Source organism: Xenopus tropicalis, chromosome 1, assembly GCF_000004195.4.
Source record: "Xenopus tropicalis strain Nigerian chromosome 1, UCB_Xtro_10.0, whole genome shotgun sequence".
In the NCBI taxonomy this organism is placed as follows: domain Eukaryota; kingdom Metazoa; phylum Chordata; class Amphibia; order Anura; family Pipidae; genus Xenopus; species Xenopus tropicalis.
Window position 1 is genome coordinate 130,563,864 of NC_030677.2, and position 18,591 is coordinate 130,582,454.

Here is an 18,591-nt window from a genome sequence, read left to right on the forward strand (position 1 = left end):
TATAGTATGTTCCCCTCTGCTTCCTGCACATTCCTACTCTGCTAGCACCCACCTGTCCTTTTAAATCTCCTGCCCAGTCACCAGTGGAACCAAAGCTGTGTAGAGAGGGGTTAGGAGTGTAGCGTAGAGTAGGTGAGAGGGGTTTTGAGTGGTGGGGAGGGGGTGTGGGCAGAGATTGGATACAAGCGACAAGCCTAGGAAAATATATTGCAATAAATGGACAAACAATCCCTGTTTTGTTTAAAGGGGAGGACATTTCTTAGTAGCTAATTGCTCATAATGTCTTAATGTCCTATATATATTGACAGTGAATGAGTGCAGAGGGCCTCTTGTTTTGGTTTAAAATTGTTTAATGGTAAGCACAACTTTTACTATTTTTGCTGTAAGATATACATACAGTATATAAAGTGTCAAGAAGAATGGGCTAAAATCATTCCCGAAGCTGGAATGTATTTACCCCAAAAGTTGTTCTACCAAGTAATGACATAGCAGGATGAATACTAGAAACTGACAAATGTCTGGGTTGTTTTTGTTGAATCAACTTTTATACTAAAGTATAAAATATTTTGCATCTTTAAAGTTTTAAATATGTATTGCTAATCAAATGGTAAATATCCCAATGAAATGCGTTTTATTCCAGGTTGTAACACAACACAATTTGGACCAGTGAAGAGTACATTTTCCCTGTAAAATTAAGATAGATTGTTTTTGGGAGCCAATTATTGCATTGTATTAGACATTATATAAACACTGATGAAAACAGAGACTAGCAGGAGCTAGATATTCCTTTCATGTTGTTTAATTTTTGTCCCCCATGTGTTCCTTGAACAGAATGTACCATAATAATGTTTCTACCTAGCAAAGAAACGCTTGAGAACATTTGCAGAAGTTCAATAACATGTCATTCTGACTCCTTTCTGGGTAACATCAGGATAAAGGAAAAAAAAAATCAGACCATGCCTGCTAGTCATAAATCTGAGATACTTGACAAACGAGATTAGCAAGCAGAGACAGCTGCCCAAACTCATATGGCAGAGGTATTGGTGGTGTCAATGCATCCAGGCATGCCAGTTGTCATCTGACCAGAAGCAAACAGTTGATGATGAAAATAACACATTAGATAAGGTCATTTGGTGCTTCATTGGGTGAATTTACATTACCATATTTTTTTAAGCACTACTGATAATTTTAGCAAAGAAAAAATGCCAGTGAGTACATGAATAACCAAACATTATACAGCATGTATATATATATATATATATATATATATACAGGTATCGGACCCCTTATCCGGAAACCCATTATCCAGAAAGCTCCGAAATACGGAAAGCCTGTCTCCCATAGACTCCATTTTAATCAAATAATTCAGAATTTTAAAACCGATTTCCTTTTTCTATGTAGAAATAAAACAGAACCTTGTAATTGATCCCAACTAAGATATAAATAATCCTTATTGGATGCAAAACAATCCTATTGGGTTTAATTAATGTTTTATTGATTTTTTAGCAGACTTAAGGTATGGAGATCCAAATTACGGAAAGACCCCTTATCCGGAATACCCTTGGTCCCAAGCATTCTGGATAATGGGTCCTATACCTGTATATACCAAGTGAAAGATACCGCACTCACAGGACTTACTTGAGAAAATTAGTGGTTTTTATTCACAACATAGCACTGACGTTTCGGCTGTCTCCACAGCCACTTTGAAAAAGGCTGTGGAGACAGCCGAAACGTCAGTGCTATGTTGTGAATAAAAACCACTAATTTTCTCAAGTAAGTCCTGTGAGTGCGGTATCTTTCACTTGGTACACATCTTGATTTGTCAATACTGCACCCGGCCATCCAGTGACTTTTAAACGTGAGTGCCGGTTTCCTAAAAGACTATATATATATATATATATATATATATATATATATATATATATATATATATATATATATATATATAATAGACTATTCTCTATCTCTCTTTCTCTCTCTGTTTACATATATATATTGTCTCTATCTCTCTTTCTCTATTTCTTTAAGCAGGGTCAAGTGGACAAACAGTCCTTTGAGTCCAGTCTGTCACAACTGCAGTAACTAAAACAGAGCAATGTGTCCCTTTCTAGGACTGATCCCCAGGGGCATTCCAGCCTTAATGACCTGAGGCGGCTTATCAGATTCTGCCCCCCCTCTTTTTTCGCAGTGGATTGGATCCAAGAGGGGCTGTACTGCTAGTGCAGAGAGCGCAATAGCATTAGCAGAGCCAAAATTCCAATTAAAAAATCAGAGTTTTGGCTCTTTAAGTTGCCAGTAGCGACTAGTTGCAGCCCCTGGCAACTTCAGGGGTGCTGCTGCTTGGGGCTAGTATCTCAACTCTCCCTATTGCAGTGCCTCTGCTGATCTCCTACTTTTAGAGTTGGAATGCCAAATTATAAGAGTTACAGTACCTTTTTAGATTGCTTAAAAATCCAGCAGCACTCTAACAGTCCAGTCTTAGGGCAAAGGCACACTAAGCAGATTTACACCTTTCGTCCACAGGCGGTTTTTTATAAACATGGAAGAAATTGGATCTGCTCTTATGCACACACCACCGTATTCCCATTGGCAGGCCAGACTACAGCTTGTGTGGAGGTACACAGAGTGCAGATTGGCACAAAAATGCTAATGTATGCATGAATCTACTTAGTGTGCCCATGCCCATATTTTATATACTGTACTTACTGCACCAGCTTAATGTTTCAGAATCTCAATAGTAGTAATGACTACTTCAAACTTGTCACAGGAGCTTCGCATCTTGGAAAGGGTCCGTGACACTCACATGCTCAGTGCGCTCTGGGAAGCTGTTGAAAAGCTAAGGTTAGACGTAGTTGCAAATTATCAAGCAGAAAATGAGGTTGGCTTGTAATATTAGCTGATGGTACAGGGTTGGTTATTAAATTCTGATGCTAATTGCACTAGTTTCTGAGCTGCCATGTAGTAATTGTATGTATAAATTACTAATCAGCCTTATATTATGACAATTATATTCTCTATATACAGTATATTGTGTGTCGGCCCCCTAAGCTCAGGTAAGTGACAGCAGCGCAGAGTATGTGCAGGGAATCAGCAGAAAAGAGCATGGGGAGCTACTGGGGCATCTTTGGAGGCACAGATCTTCCTGTGGCTTCCTTGGGCTGGTACAGAAGCCCAAAACATAATTTACAATATCTACCATACTTCTTTAGTGAACCTTTAGTTCTCCTTTAAATGCCCACTTAACAGCTACACTGGGATTTCTTCTTAAGGCACATAAGTGGAAAAATTTTACATTTCTTTATAACCAAATATGCAGTAATAATAAAAAAATGCTATGATTTAGAAGATCGTTGAAAATCTTTGCAAAGGACAAGGAATCCTGTTACAGTATCTATTCTTATCAATAGAATGATGAGCAGTAGGTACTTTCAAAACACTTTTTACTTGATAAGGTTAAAGTCAATCGGGAAGATAATCAGGATGTAAATTGTTGAGATAGCAACTCATACAATATTATTAACAGATTGATTATGACCCAGTTCAGCGTATCTCACAACCTTTTAAGGAAGATGTGGAGGCAGTATTTAACAAAGGTTTTATAGATGAGGGAACATTTATTAGTGTGGTTCCCACAGGTGCCAAACCTTTATACCCTACCCAACATCCATAAGGACCAATATCATCCTGCAGGATGCCTCATTGTGAATGGGACTCATTTTGATTATTCCCCTTAGATTCCTTGCTTGATTAGGTTTCAAGCATTTTAATTAAAAAAGTCAGTCTCTTGCGTGAAAGATATAGCTGACTTTTTGGGTAAACTGAATAGCCTTTTAAAGATATCAAATGAAGCTAAAAGGACATCAGAAGTTAGCCCGTCCAGCTCCATTCCACACTATGAGGTAGTACAGGTCGTACCTGTCTTGTAAAAAGATCTGAATAATCCTGTTGAATACTTAAAAATGTATCTACAGAAGCAAGGTACAGCAATCTGATTGAATGTCAGCCTATCACACACAAATCTTTTCATTACTTATTCTAAATCTATTTTTATATATAGATATTCTGTCTTTGAATTGCATTGCCCTATTTATCTGCATTGAATTGATTATATTTTCATTTATCATGCCGCAGCATCAATTCCCTTTTACTTGAGCAGCACCTAAATAGTCTTTAACTCTATGAAATTTACCCTAACATTTAGATGTTCAAGATGACTACTTGGCCAATCCAAATCGAGACTTATTGGCCCAGTATGGGGTGCTCTGGACTGCCAAGCTGACAGATATCTGGCAAGTTTGAAAATCTTGTAAGGTGTGGATCACATTCTATACACCAATGCAGTGGGCCAAATTGGGGTGATTTATGGGTAAATCCCAGACAGGACCTCACTAGGGCCTCATATATGGGCCAATGAGTGCTGACTATCCCAAGGGGCCAAGTCAGTAGCTTTTATCAGGCCCATGTAAAGCCAGCATAAAAAGAGCTTTTACTGTTAACTGGGTATTTTGCTAATTTCTGTTATTTATAAATTGGGGGAACCCATGGAAATTGTTTTAATTAACTATATATGGGAATCAGCTAAAGCTGCTTTTGTATTCCAGGGCTACAGTATGAGATATATACAGCACTACAATGAGTGGTTTAGTTAGAAACCAGATGTAACAAGTTATTTAAATGAAATGCACATGTAGAGGAGTTCTCTTTTCCAGGCATGTCAACAACATATCTCAGGATTTTGCTTTATAAGACAACAGCAGCTAGCACTTAGCATGTAATTATGTATGGTATGTAGATCCTGCAACCTCAAGTGTGTATGTGGGTCTATGCCAAATGTGTCATTTACCATTTTTTTTTTAGATTCGTGTATATAAAGAAAATGCATTGATATATTTCCAGTTAAAGAACAGTACTTAAACAATAGAAGCTTTGTAAACTGCCAGCCACAATACATCAAATTGCTGCCAGCAGGTTTCCTGTGCCAGAAGGGGGCCAGAATGATGGTAACCATGACCAATCCAGAAGAGAAATGGAAAAGCGTTGTTTAAAGGGGATATAAAATGAAAGGAAAGTTATTCAGGGTACTCTTTAATTTTATATTTTTAAGGGGTTTAAGGTCATTATCAGTGTTATATTGCTAATATTGTTTTGGCTCAATAATTCTTTAAGCATCCTGACATTTACCCATTGCACTCACTCCTTAAATTAAAGGAAAACTAAACCCAGTTAGCCAACATAGAGCCCCAGCACAGGTTACCCTCTCCCCTCCAGAACTGACACAGCTGCCTTAAGTATCATAAATTATAGTTATTAAGCTAATAGCTATAAGGAAATCCAACAAAACTAGATATTTTAGAGTGAAGGAGGAAAAAAAAAAATCAATATACTTTTATAGAGCAGCTGTTCTTTCTAGTTGATCCTTCTTCTGACAGTATAGGGTTTATAACAGTGGAAACATTTGCTCCACTTTTTGCAACCCATAGCAACCAATCAGCAGGAAACATTTATTATTTACCTGGCTGAAAGCAAGCGCAAACTTGCAAACTTTGTTTCTTTTATTACCCCATATCTGTTTAAAACATGTTTCAGTCTGAGAACACTGGCCACTTCATTTTGTTCTAATGGAAAAACCTTGTGGGAAAAAACACCTGTCCTTATACAACGAGTAAAAAGTTGCACTGCTGAGGAAATCATATTACACTCATTTGATTGTAAAAAAATTTAATAGCAAGCGTTTTATTACTACAGGACTGGGATCCCTTATGCAGAAACCCTATCATCTGGTAAGCTCAGAATAACTGCATATAAATCTCCTATAAAGTCTGTCAAATAATAACAATTTTTTAAATGATTTCCTTTTTCTCTGTAATAATAAACAGTACCATGTACTTGATGGTAACTAAGCTGCATGAATCCATATTGGTGACAAAACAGTCTTACTGGGTAAATGATTTTTAGCAGACTTAAGATATGGAAATCCAAATTACTAAAAATTTTTTTTTCAGTGTATTTATAAGTACTGCCAATATAGCATATACCCTAAATCATGCTAATACAGTGTATGAACCCTGTTCCTCCCTGTTTTTCGAAATCAATGGGATTTGATATGCCATTCTTTGCTAACTCTGCATTAAATCTATTGGTAACTGTTGTCATTATTATCTGTTAGTGGAGGATGCACAATGCAAAACTGATTCAGCCTGTGGGTGGACATCAAAATACCAATGCAACTACATGTTCCTTTTGCACAAGGCTGTTTTGATATCATGTTTCGAAATTATATATTGGAATGACTGTCACTTAAACAGTGAAGTACAGTTCATCCTAACCCTAGTTACTGTTTATTGCATTTGTGTGTTTTCTAAAATGTGTCTCCATGGAAGAAAGGAAGATCTCACCAAGGCCGTGTGTTACTTCAAAGAAAGAGAATTCCACAGCTTTAGTGTCTATGGTAATTAATTACTTTTTATTGTATGTGCCCTTTAGGTTGTGAGCAAGGTCCCTTGATCCCATTTTTATTCTGTAATTCTTGTTTGTTAAATTTTTTAAGACCTCCTCTTTGTTCTAAATTATTGTGCTGTGTTAGCTGCTAGCACTATATAAATAAATGACAGCAATGATGATGATGTTTGTCAATGTCCATCTACTTTGCAAAGAGCTATAATCATCTTGCAGCGAGTCAGAGCATTAAAACATCAACATTCAAATTCCAGTTTTTATGAGGATTCAAGGTTTTTTGAGGTAAAACTCACAAACACAAATTAAAGTTTCTAAAACTCAAGTGTTTGCAATTTAATAAGCGCAAAAAGCTCGCAAAAATTCAGCTTCTAAAAGTTGGTGAGTTCATGAAAAATCATGGGGTGGTGTCTTAGCAGAATTTTTTTGATAGATCAGTAGAATGTGATTTTGCTGCATTCAAGTTTCATGTTTATAATTGATTGATTGAAAGTTTTTGAGATTGGAGTCATGTTCAAGTTTTTTAAATTTAAAAAAAGTGAAAATTGGTATGCCTCTAAGTATTTGTAAATTAATTGTTGTCATGTAGTAACATGGGTATACATTTGTCATTTTTTAAAATTTCATTGAAAAATTGTAGAGAGACAGTAGCATTTATCAGTCTAATGCTGTGAGAATGATAGTTATGAATCCATATTGGTGACAAAACACTTACTGGGTAAATTATTTTTTAGCAGACTTAAGATATGGAAATCCAAATTACTAAAAGACCCCTTATTTGGAAAACCCCAGGTCTCAAGCATTCTGGATAATAGATTATATCCCATGAAATGTTTTTTTTTTCAGTGTATTTATAAGTACTGCCAATATAGCATATACCTATTAATTTCTTTGGTGTCTCTGTGAATCAGTTTTCTTTATTGGGCGACAATATTTGTAGTTCAGCATTTGCTGCAGAATGTAGTATTTCTAACTCTTGATAAGGGCAGCGTCAATTTTGTGGCCCTCCCGAACAACCCTTCACCCTCTTGCTTACCTCTTCTGCTCCTACCAAAACATTCACACAACAACCTTTTGTGGATAGAAAAGGCCGCAGCCTATTTGCAACATTATCAATTTTTTTAAACAATAACATATTAATGTGAATAAATAACATAACAGTCTCTTGGTAACATAATAACAATAAGCCGCTGAAGGCTGCTTTGTGGAAGCTGTATCTGTCCCCACCGTAATCAGTTCCCTGAGGTTACGAACCCCCTATCTCTAGCCACCACAGCCCCATTTCCCACCAACCTAACGCTGTAATCCCTAGCCTCCGTCTAACCTCCCGCCCTGATCACCTTAAGCTATGTCCCCCCGGCTGCGACTATGACCCTTCTAGTCACCTGTACCCTATAACCCTTCTCCCCCCCTTTCCTTAAATAAGGGAGGGAGGGTGGGAGCTGCTAGAATCAAAATGGTTCCTTCACTTTGCACCCCGCCCCTTTTGCCTTGTTCCTTCCACTTCTCGGTCAATCTGCTTCGGGACTACATTTCCCACAATGCATCACCCCCAAACACCTCATCTCCCTGGGCCATTTTCCTAGCCTTATCATGGCCCCATGCCCTAACTCCTGCCTCGTTTATTACGGGGCCCCGTGACAATGAGACAGTGATTTCACCGGCGAAATAGCAAAAAACGCTGCGTATTTCCGCTAGGTCTGCCAGCTGCCTTTGCGGTTTTACGCAACGCTGTGTCAACAAAGTATTTTTCAGAGAAATTTTTGCCCTTGATCCCCCTCCTGCATGCCACTGTCCAGGTCGTGGCACCCTTTAAACAACTTTAAAATCAGTTTTCTGGCCAGAAATGGCTTTTCTAGGTTTTAAAGTTCGCCTTCCCATTGAAGTCTATGGGGTTCGCAAAGTTCGCGAATATTCGCACTTTTTGGCGTAAGTTCGCGAACAGGTTTGCAAACTTTTTTTTTTGAGGTTCGCTACATCCCTAGTTATAACACAGTTGGACCCATAGAACAGAAAGCGATAAAGATAAGCTGCTTTCATTTACATTCACAAACAACTTTGAAGGAATGCTTTCATAGAAAAACATGGTTTTCTTTAAAAGCCATCCGTTAATAGAGCTTCTCCTGAAGCATCCTGCGTTTTAATCTGTTTTTCAAAAGTGCAAATAGATTTTTTAATATTTAATTTTGAAATTTCACAAATTTCTTCATTTCCTAGGGTGCCACAGTCATGTGACATGTCCTCTGTCAAATTTTAGTCACACTTTACTTCTGTGCTTCAAGTTGTTGTGAAATCACCCCCCTCCCTTTCCCCCCCCGCAGCCGATCAGCAGAACAGTAGGAAGGTAGCAAGAAAACAGCTCCCTGACACCTGTATTGCTAAAAGTGGTAGATATCAGAATAGCACTAAAGAGCAAGAAATCCAAGTCTGACTTGGGACTCCTCCAGTTACACGGGAGTAGGAGAAACAATAGCTTATCTGAAAGCAGTTCTAATGTGAAGCACTGGCTCCTTCTGAAAGCTCAGAATCAATCACAATGCACTAAGATAGCTGCCTCCACAGCAATATTACAATTAAAAAAATCATGACAGAATGCCTTTAAAATCATTTTTATTTAATTTATGTTGGAAACTTGCTTAGAATTAGTCTATGTCATTATACAAAAAAAATTGTGTGGAGAACCTCTTTAACTGCATTCCTTTCTTTTTAGCCATATATAATTATTTTAAGAATATATTATAGCATATAAAAAATTGAGCTTTGTGCTTGAAAGAGAAATATAAATCCTGCTCACATGATTTATTATAATGCCCTTCAAATAATACATAGTGAGATGTAGAGGTATAACAATCACATTTTAAATGTAAACGTGAAAAAATAACCTTGTTATACTGTACCTCTATTAATCTATAGAATGCAGGATTATCAGTAACTCCAGTGGGAATCGCAGGTTAGCACATGGCAGGTGTACACAACACATTCTGTTCTCTACATGCAAAGGAGCTTTGATGACTTCATATGTTTCACAACATTGCACAACAGCCTACAGGGAAAGTAACTTAAGGAGATACAGGAATAGAATGGTCTACAAGCCTATGAGAGGAAGCACAGTGTGCAAGCCATTTATAGCTTGTGTGACTGTAAATAATGTTGTCTTGTCAAGTCTGCAGTGGGAAAGAGTTATTAACATTCCGTTTACTAACAACTTCAATCAAATAATTCAAAGTAAAAAAAAAAAAAAAAATCAGTTTCTCGTAGTAATAATAAAATAGTAGCTGGTATTGATCCCAGCTTAGATATAATTAATCCTTATTAGAGGCAAAACAATCCTATTAGGTTTGCTGTAGATCCACCATTTTATGGGTTTCTGGGGACTAGAAAAAAAGGTGTAAAATCAGAGAAATACATTATGCATTATATATTTGTGGAACCACAAAAAATGGTGTAAAATGATTTAAAAAATATTTAAATTTTTTTATAGTATGAAGAGTCAAAACCAGAGTCCTTATGCGGACACCAGGTCCAGAGCATACTGGATAACAGGTCCTATAACTGTACACACTTTTCCTTGCTACAGTGTATGGGCAAATAAATTGTATAATATAATATATAATAATCCCTTGTGGGTATAAGGTTGCCATGAGTCTTGTGATTCAATTAGTGTGGTCCATAGTAACCAAGTCATAAGTCATAACAGGGCCTCTTCTGCTTTGATGAGAAGGAAGTACAGACAGTCGCATAACTGCTGTTAGATACTATTCTTTATCTAGATATAAAAGAGTACTTATTATAAAGCTGATAATAACTTTCCAAAAACATGACAGGTGCAGCGTCGAGCTTGCAGCCCTTAACCCCCTTTCCTGTTTTAGCCCGCCCCCCAACTTTCTCCCGGACACACACATAGACGCTGTAGTTTGGGAAGAGAAGGCCGCAGTTATTTATTTATTAACAATAACTTACATCCGTTAACATTTTAACATTATAAACTTGTACAGAACCGTTTGTATAACAAACATTTACAATACCCAACATTTACAGTAACAACAATCCCTGAGCCCAAACGTAACTCCTGGTTCCTGCCTCCTTTTCCCCCGACCTAAACCGAGGCTAACTGCCGATCAGGACCCCCAGGCCTACCGGGCTACAGTCTCCTTGACAACTTAAACTTCCCCCTGAGGGCATGGAGTAAGGTACCCTCCGCTAACTGCGACAAAACAACCCCCATTTTATAGGGAGGGAGGGTGGGACGTCACGAGCTGCCGATCCTCACGCTGCCTGGAACAAACTGAAGGTATGCTGCCTTGGTTACCCCTCCCCTTACTAAGCCCGGGAATTTCCAGGCCCCTCATTGGCCAGCACCATTAACCCAAAGGAAGAGCGGGAAAGGGGGGCGGGCTGCCCTCCTTAACCCTGTCATGCCCTGCTTCCCTACACTCGTTACGGGTCATTGGGCCCCCGGAAATAGTTTTTCCACTGGAAGCCAATCTACTCTTTACAATGCTACAATTTGTTTTCAAGCACAAGTAACATCTTTTCACTCTACTCAATTTAAAGTTTTGTTGTAATATTTGTCTGTGATCTAAACTCAAATAAATGTTGACTCATGGTGAATGTCCTTCAGGAGTCATCACACATTCTTCTTCTTTCATTCAGACATTATCTCTACTGCTTGATTTCCACATTTCTTAGTTGAACTAATTTGTTCTGACTATCTGTGCAAACTGTGGGGACTGTTATGGAGCATATTTATTGTAGTGTGTAAGCCAACATCACCGGTGAAATTGCCCATAGCAACCAGTTAGCACTTAGATTTCAACTGTCATCTACAAGTTAGAAAATAAAAGCAAAGATCTGATTGGTTGCTGCAACAAATACATGCAATCCCACTGGAACATACTGTACACATACACCACTGAAACATAGAATGACCCACTGCCAGCTGTAATGAAAGCTCCCAATTTATGGCAAACTGTAACTTTTAAGGCAGGCTGGGAAAAATATATGGGTTACAGGCAAATTAAAGCATTGACTAACAAAAAAATACAATATATTACAAGGAATTTGTGTCCTGCAGGCCCCCTTCCTTGCAACCCTATTTATCCAAAGTAAGTGATGAGCGTCAAAGTACTATATCAGTATTTAAAGTAATGACAGTAAAGCATAATTTATATTCTGTTATAAAGCACATTTATTATAGGTTTCTTCTGACATTAAAGAAGGTTTAACATTTGATGGAGTTTTTTTAAATTATTGTGTGTTACAAAAATAATACAACAATCCCAGAGAACTAGCAGTGTGTATATACTGTAGTGATACTAATGTGTGCTCAGAGGAACAGAGCTTCACTGCATCAACACAACTAATGATGTGAATATAAGGATGAAATACAAGTGAACTGGCCTATATAGAAATTCTCAGTGTTGTTACAGTTAAGTCTATCTAGAAGAGACATTCATAAAATAATAATGTGCACAATAATGTATACATCTTGGTGGATCTTTGTCATCTTGGAACTGTAGGGACCCATAGGGTTAATATGCCCCTATGGCTTTAAACCCTACAACTTCTTAGTTTATGCTGTTACTGGGCAAAGACCCATGTATTAGTTTAGAGTTTGCTTTATGCCTTATTGGTTTATTGGGTTGACCACACCTCTTGCACTCTCATATAGTGTTTAGCAGGAGGGTGTGTCTTCCTCTTTGGCTGCCTCTGTGTCTCAGTTAAGGGTCCACTGAGCCTAGGATCAGAACAAGGCCCCAGTAAAGCCCCAGAGATTAACATCCACTCTGGTGAAGTTGGGGACAAGGACCCCGTGAATGAGGACTATCTAGAATAGCAGAATACCGTAATAGCACTCTCTAGGGGGATGAGACAGATAGAACTAGATAGTAAGAGCAGTTCAGGCTCCAACCAGGAGGTTAGCTGGAAATATTCTTCCATAAAGGCACTGTTGCCTTAGCCTAGGGCCACGGTTAAGATGCAGGATACAGGTCAGTGTAAATCTCTGATCCATAGTCAGCTGTAGGACCCATCCAATCTAAAGGTATTGAACCTGAGGATTGAGGTAACTATCCAGACTGCCCTCCATAGTGGTGCTGTGCTGACAGGTGCTTTACCCTGCCCAGTCTCCCAAAGAGGTGGGATAAACCGGTGGCATCCTCTTTTACTATCCTGCTATTCTTCTACTTGTCTCTGACAATAAACTACAACACTATTGTTAAACTGCAAGAACCTTCTGGCGTCCATCTTTACTGCACACAGCTACCGTGAGTTGTAGTAACACTACACCCTAGCTCCGCAGGTCACTTCCATCTAGCGAAGACCAATCCGGAAGGATTGAGTACCCCATGCTCTAAACCTACACTAGCCTGGGTTTGACTGTTCTACAGCCAAATAGGGGTTACAGAACCTACCATCCATATTACCATGTAGGGTATATCAGTTATTGGTATCTATTGGGACTTGGTATTTGTCAGGTATTTGGTCAAATATTTTCATGAAGAGTATGAGACCTTCACATATTCTTGTAGGTGAGGTGGGATCAGCAGCACCTGTTAAATGATATATCCACTGGCATAAAGAACATATTCATCATCATCATAATGTATATAGTGCCAGCAAATTACACATTTATATTTACACATTTATACACTATTACAGTATATCTCTCCGTATGCACCTTATATGAAATGGAAAATATACAATTTATATGATGTGCTTCTTCTATTTGTTTTTTAACCTTGACAAAATCAGTAATGCAACCCATTCAAATACGATGAAGTGCATGTTTATATATGTGTATAGTTTTAGGAATTTTTGAAACAGGCATGTGGAATGAGTAATCACAATAGAGAGGTTCATGCCCCCTTCCATATAATATGATGCCTTACTACACTTAGCTTTGTTTTCCATTTTATACTATAGCTTTGGAGTAATTTAGCCTCAAGAAATATTCTCTACTAAGAGCTGATTGCTGTTTTTCCTGGGCAGCAGCTGCTTTATTCAGTCTATTTCAGATAATTTGAACAGCCCTTGTTACTGTTGAAATCCAGCTTTACATTTAGGGACAGCTGAGGAGAGAAGAACACACATACATTTTTCCATTCGCCATGTTAATTTTTTCCTTAGCCTAAATGGCCCTTTGTTACAAGGTCTTCAGACCAAAAGAACAGAAAGAAATACAAAAGAGCCATTGAAACCACATGCATTTTTGTTGGTTGTCCATTAGCTTAGTTTAAGGCTGACAGCTTAATTTGGTGTCAAGGGAAATGTTTAGAATTTTTTTTTTACCCAAATGCCATTTTTGTCTTTCTCTGCCAGTGGCACTACTATCCTCAGTTCTGTTCTTGAGCCATGCTGCCACTAGTAGACTGGCCAAACTGCCCTACCAAATCCACTGATGAAAACAAGGCTTATGATCATCTGGCATGTTTCTTACATGGTACAGTATAAGGTGGGGATGTGGAGTATATAGTGGTCATTTATGAATGCAAATACGATGTTCAAAGTGCTAATTCAGATGCAAAATAGCTTGTTTTTTACCCACAGTGCAGCATATTACTCAATATTTCCAGCAGAATTATGACAATGCTCTGAGTTGTGTCCCCTGCAAGTCTAGAAATAAACTGCATAACTTGTGTGTGCATTTGTACATGACCTCTTATGAGTCTCTTTGAACTACTTACTGTCTATTGTGACCTCATCTTATAAGGTAGTTGTTATGATGTAACTGAGTAAAACAGCAGTACAAATATGTTTTTGCTTTTGTAGTATCTGTATGTTAAAGTTGCATTGTACTTAGGGTTGTCACCTCTCCTGCCTGGGAACTCCAGGCAGGGAGGTAGGGTGTGGCATCATTGTGGGGGGGAGGGGTGTGACATTATGGGGGTGGAGCTATCATAGAGAATCCTGCCTGGTTTTCCAAATTCTGAAAACCAGGCAGGTAGTTTTGACTCGGACAGCGCTACCGAAAACTGGCAGTCCGGGTCAAAACCAGACAGGTGGCAACCCTAATTGTACCTTTAAGGCAGAGAGGCAGGCTGGGTAAGAAGGCAGGAACAGGAAGTGAGAGGAATAGCTTGCAAGTAAGCAAGCATGCGAGGTAGGAATGGGAACTGTACAATGAATAAAATTGGATCTTTACTGCAGGCTGTATGTGTGATCTATGTATTAAGCACACACTAAATGATGCAGAAATAACATCTCCTGTCCCAAGTATAGTGTATGTGCTTAATAATAATGTGCACCAATATAAAAACACCAAATGGAGATAATTGTAGGCCAATTCTTTGCAATATTTTTATATAGCATTGACCCATGATTTCAAATTGCCTATTTTACAGGGTTTCTTGAATAACTTAAGAAATAAACTACAGCATGGGCTTTATCTTAATTTGAAATTAAAGCAAGTTGTGTTTTCCAACAGTTACAAGGCATATGACTAAAGCCTGACAAGTTTAAAGAAACCACAAACAGCTGCCTTGTGATAGAAAAACCCATTTGCCAGTTTTTAAGATGGAGCCTTTTCCCAGGTTAGCTCAGCAGCAAAGAGTGAACTATTTGACTTGCAGCCCTGGCAGATGAAAGCCAACAGGTGTGGTTGAGTGCCTGTGAAAGACAGAAGGCCAATACAATCTAGAACTTTGTGCCACAGAAACGAGCTGGAAGATGAGTCAATTGAAACAGTTGTCTTATGTTTACAGCTGCCAGCATGAAAAGAACTTGGCTGCGGTACAAATATTGTTTTTCTTGAAGTGTATTAGTCACCAGGGGAAAAACATAGCACATACCACTAGCACATGATCTTGTAACTTTAACATTTTTTGTGAAATTTATTTTCATTTATTAGTTCTGTGCTATTTTTCCTTTTTAGTGTAACATTATGCGATGTGACTGATGTGGTTGAGTAATGTTGCGTATACAAACAATGGGGTGGATTTCTGATGGATTCCCAGCACTTAAATATTTTCCCCATTGATCACCACTTTCCTAACTATCAAAGAAGACACCTGTGTCAATCCGCCAGACTGCTTTGAGCAGATGAACACCATTCTGGTTAAGGAGGTGTTAGTGTATGGCAAAGCTCACTGGTGCTAACACCCATCTGAATTGCATGCAGTTAAAAAGGACTTGTATATAGGTAGAAAAGAACACAATTCTTTTCACATTGAAACAGCGGGAATGGCAAACAAAGCTAATTCTGGCACTTTAAGAACTGCAATTTTAACACAGTGTTGCTTGTTCCCTTGTTCAACAATTTTGATCCCTATATTATTTATTATATTTTAACAAAACACAGTATTTTTAAGCCTGGTGTGCAATGCAAACACCTTACAAGTAAAATAAAGAACTATATGAATAAATAGAAAAAGTAAGCACAATGTGACAAGAAATTCTTATTACCCTACCATTACCCAATAATATTCAAATTCATAGAGAGGCTTCAACTTGAAAAACAAAAATAACATGAATGTTTGTTGTGCAAATGACCAGGGATCTTAACTGACAAAGTCAATTGAGTCACAAAGTGAGCCACAGAAGCATTTCCTTACAGGCACACACATAGCAAATGTACCCTGACTTGTTATTGAATACAAGCATGACATTAAGCATTGCTGCACAAGCCTGAGCGTAGCTGGTTTGCTCAGAATTCAAATGGAAACAGGAAGTTGTGAAATGCCTTGCCTAAAATAACTGAATGGAAGGTTGAACCAGTTTTTGCTGATTCATATTTGCCTCTTGGAGGAAAAAGAAAACCAAGTAACTGCTGATGTCAGCTTTGGCTTAAGGCTATGGTGAGGTATATCTTCCGTAGTTTTGTGCAACCACTACTGAGTCACGGACATTTTTCCCTTGCATAAATTCATTTCCTGGAGCTGCTTTTTCCCTTTCTGTGAATATAGTGCATTGTAGTGCAAGTTATACATTCAATATGGTTAATATTGGAACAATACCTTTCCCCCAGTTTGTGAGCTTATATGGTACAGAAATAAAACAACAAACCTTTATACAGCTAGATAGTGTTATGGAAAAGTCTGATAGAAAAGGTCATTTGAGGTAAAAGGTAGGTTTGTTAGACACATACGTGGGTTCTGAGCAACAGATAGAACAACAGAACAAATGGATTTTTTATAGACTTTGTGACATGGTAGCATACTCCATAATTACTTATGTGTATATGTGGTATGGGTGTTACCAATTTGAACAAAGAACTGTTTTTATGCCACAACAGGTGGCACAGCCCTCGAACCAAGGTTAGCTTAAGAGCATTATCCATCCAAGTCAGGGGGGCAGTGTCTGCAGCTGGGCTCTAAACAATAGCACAGTACATAGGAGAAAAGACCCACTTTAGAGCTTTAACTCCTTTGGTACCGGAATGATGGGTAACATGAATTGCTTCACATATGAACATGCTTCATGGACCACTGATAGGGGGGGGGGGTGGCATAAGAAATCTGCCTACACAGAATTTATTCTTTATAGTAATAGTAATGAGCAAAACTGGCCCATTTTGCTTTCCTGAAAATTTCTCGAAACAGTAGAAAATTTTGTGAAAAGGTGTAATTTTGCAGAAAGGCATGTATGTATGTATGTATGTATAACTTTATTTATAAAGCACTACAAGGATACACAGTGCTGTACAATCTTACAATATACACAATTACACAAAGGGAGGACAATTGTTATCATAAATACAATAAATACTGCCATGCGGTATGAGACACAGTAGGTAGGAGGTCCCTGCCCTGTAGAGCTTACAATCTAACTTACAATCTAAGGTGAAATGGCATTGCAGATAAGGAATCATTAGGAAGGTGAAATGACTTTGCATTTTTAGCTCTGCAATAGCATATACATTGCCCTATCTTGTTAAAAAGGCCTTTCTAGTACAACTGTTCTTCATAGAAAAAAGACTCCTAATATTTTAAAAACAGCACCTGGGCTGCTTATTATACAGACTGGGGCGACTGGGGAGGCCTCCAATATAATTGGCTAAAGGGGTTGTTCATCTTTAAGTTAACTTTAAGTATGTTATAGAATGGCCAATTCATAGCACCTTTTCAATAGGTCGTCTTTTTTTTATTTTTTATAGTTTTTGAATTGCTTTCTTCTTACACTTTCCAGCTTTCAAATACGGGTCACTAACCCCAACAGTCATAAGTTATTGCTTTGTTAGGATACAATGTTATTGTTATTGCTACTTTTTATTACTGATCTTATCTATTTATGCCCTCTCCTATTCATATTCCACTCTCTCATTCAAACTACTGCTTGGTTGCTAGGGTAATTTTGACCCTAGCAACCAAATAGGTCCTAAAATTCAAACTGTAGAGTTTCTGAACAAAAACCTAAATAATTCCAAAACTACAAACAATAAAAAAACAGTTGCAAATTGTCTCAGAATATTACTCTCTATGTAATACTAAAAGTTAATTTTAAGGTGACCAACCCCTTTAATGTGAAAAGCAAATGGGCGCATAATAATGATATCAGGAATTTTTCTGGCATTTTTCACACGTCAAAACTCTAGCACAGATGTCTGAATATTTTTGCAGCAAAAGCATGAATTCCACCTTCAATCTGTACCAGGCTAAAAAGTTTGTTCATCTGTGCATAGAGTATATTATACAGAAAGCTTAATACCTGGGGTTTTCTTGATATCTGGAGAATGCTGCTGGGGAACCAGAGAACAAGGGGAAGCCTCCAAATCGGGTAACTCCCAAAGAAATGGGGGGTTGACAGCTGTGTTATAGTAGGTGCTACACTGTAATCTTTGTCCATTTGTCTTTCTATTGCTATGTATACACAACGTTAACTTCTATCTTACTTATACTAATAATGGCATCAGAAAATGCAATATGTCTTTATTATGTTACTTAAGCTACACTTCTTGGTGACACCTTTGAAAAATGCAGCTTTTATTACCTCACTCAGTGCTGAAATGAAATAAAAACCTGTAACTTGGACGCCACCTGCTGGCCACAACTATTAGACTGTTTCCTTCCCTTTCTCTTTTTATTGTGGGCAAAGGAGAGTAGCCAATTTTAACAGTTTGGTAAACAAGTGACTACCTAGGGCAATAACACCAGAGGCAATTTACCTGCCTTGTTTTTACCCAGTGAAAATGCATCATTAAAA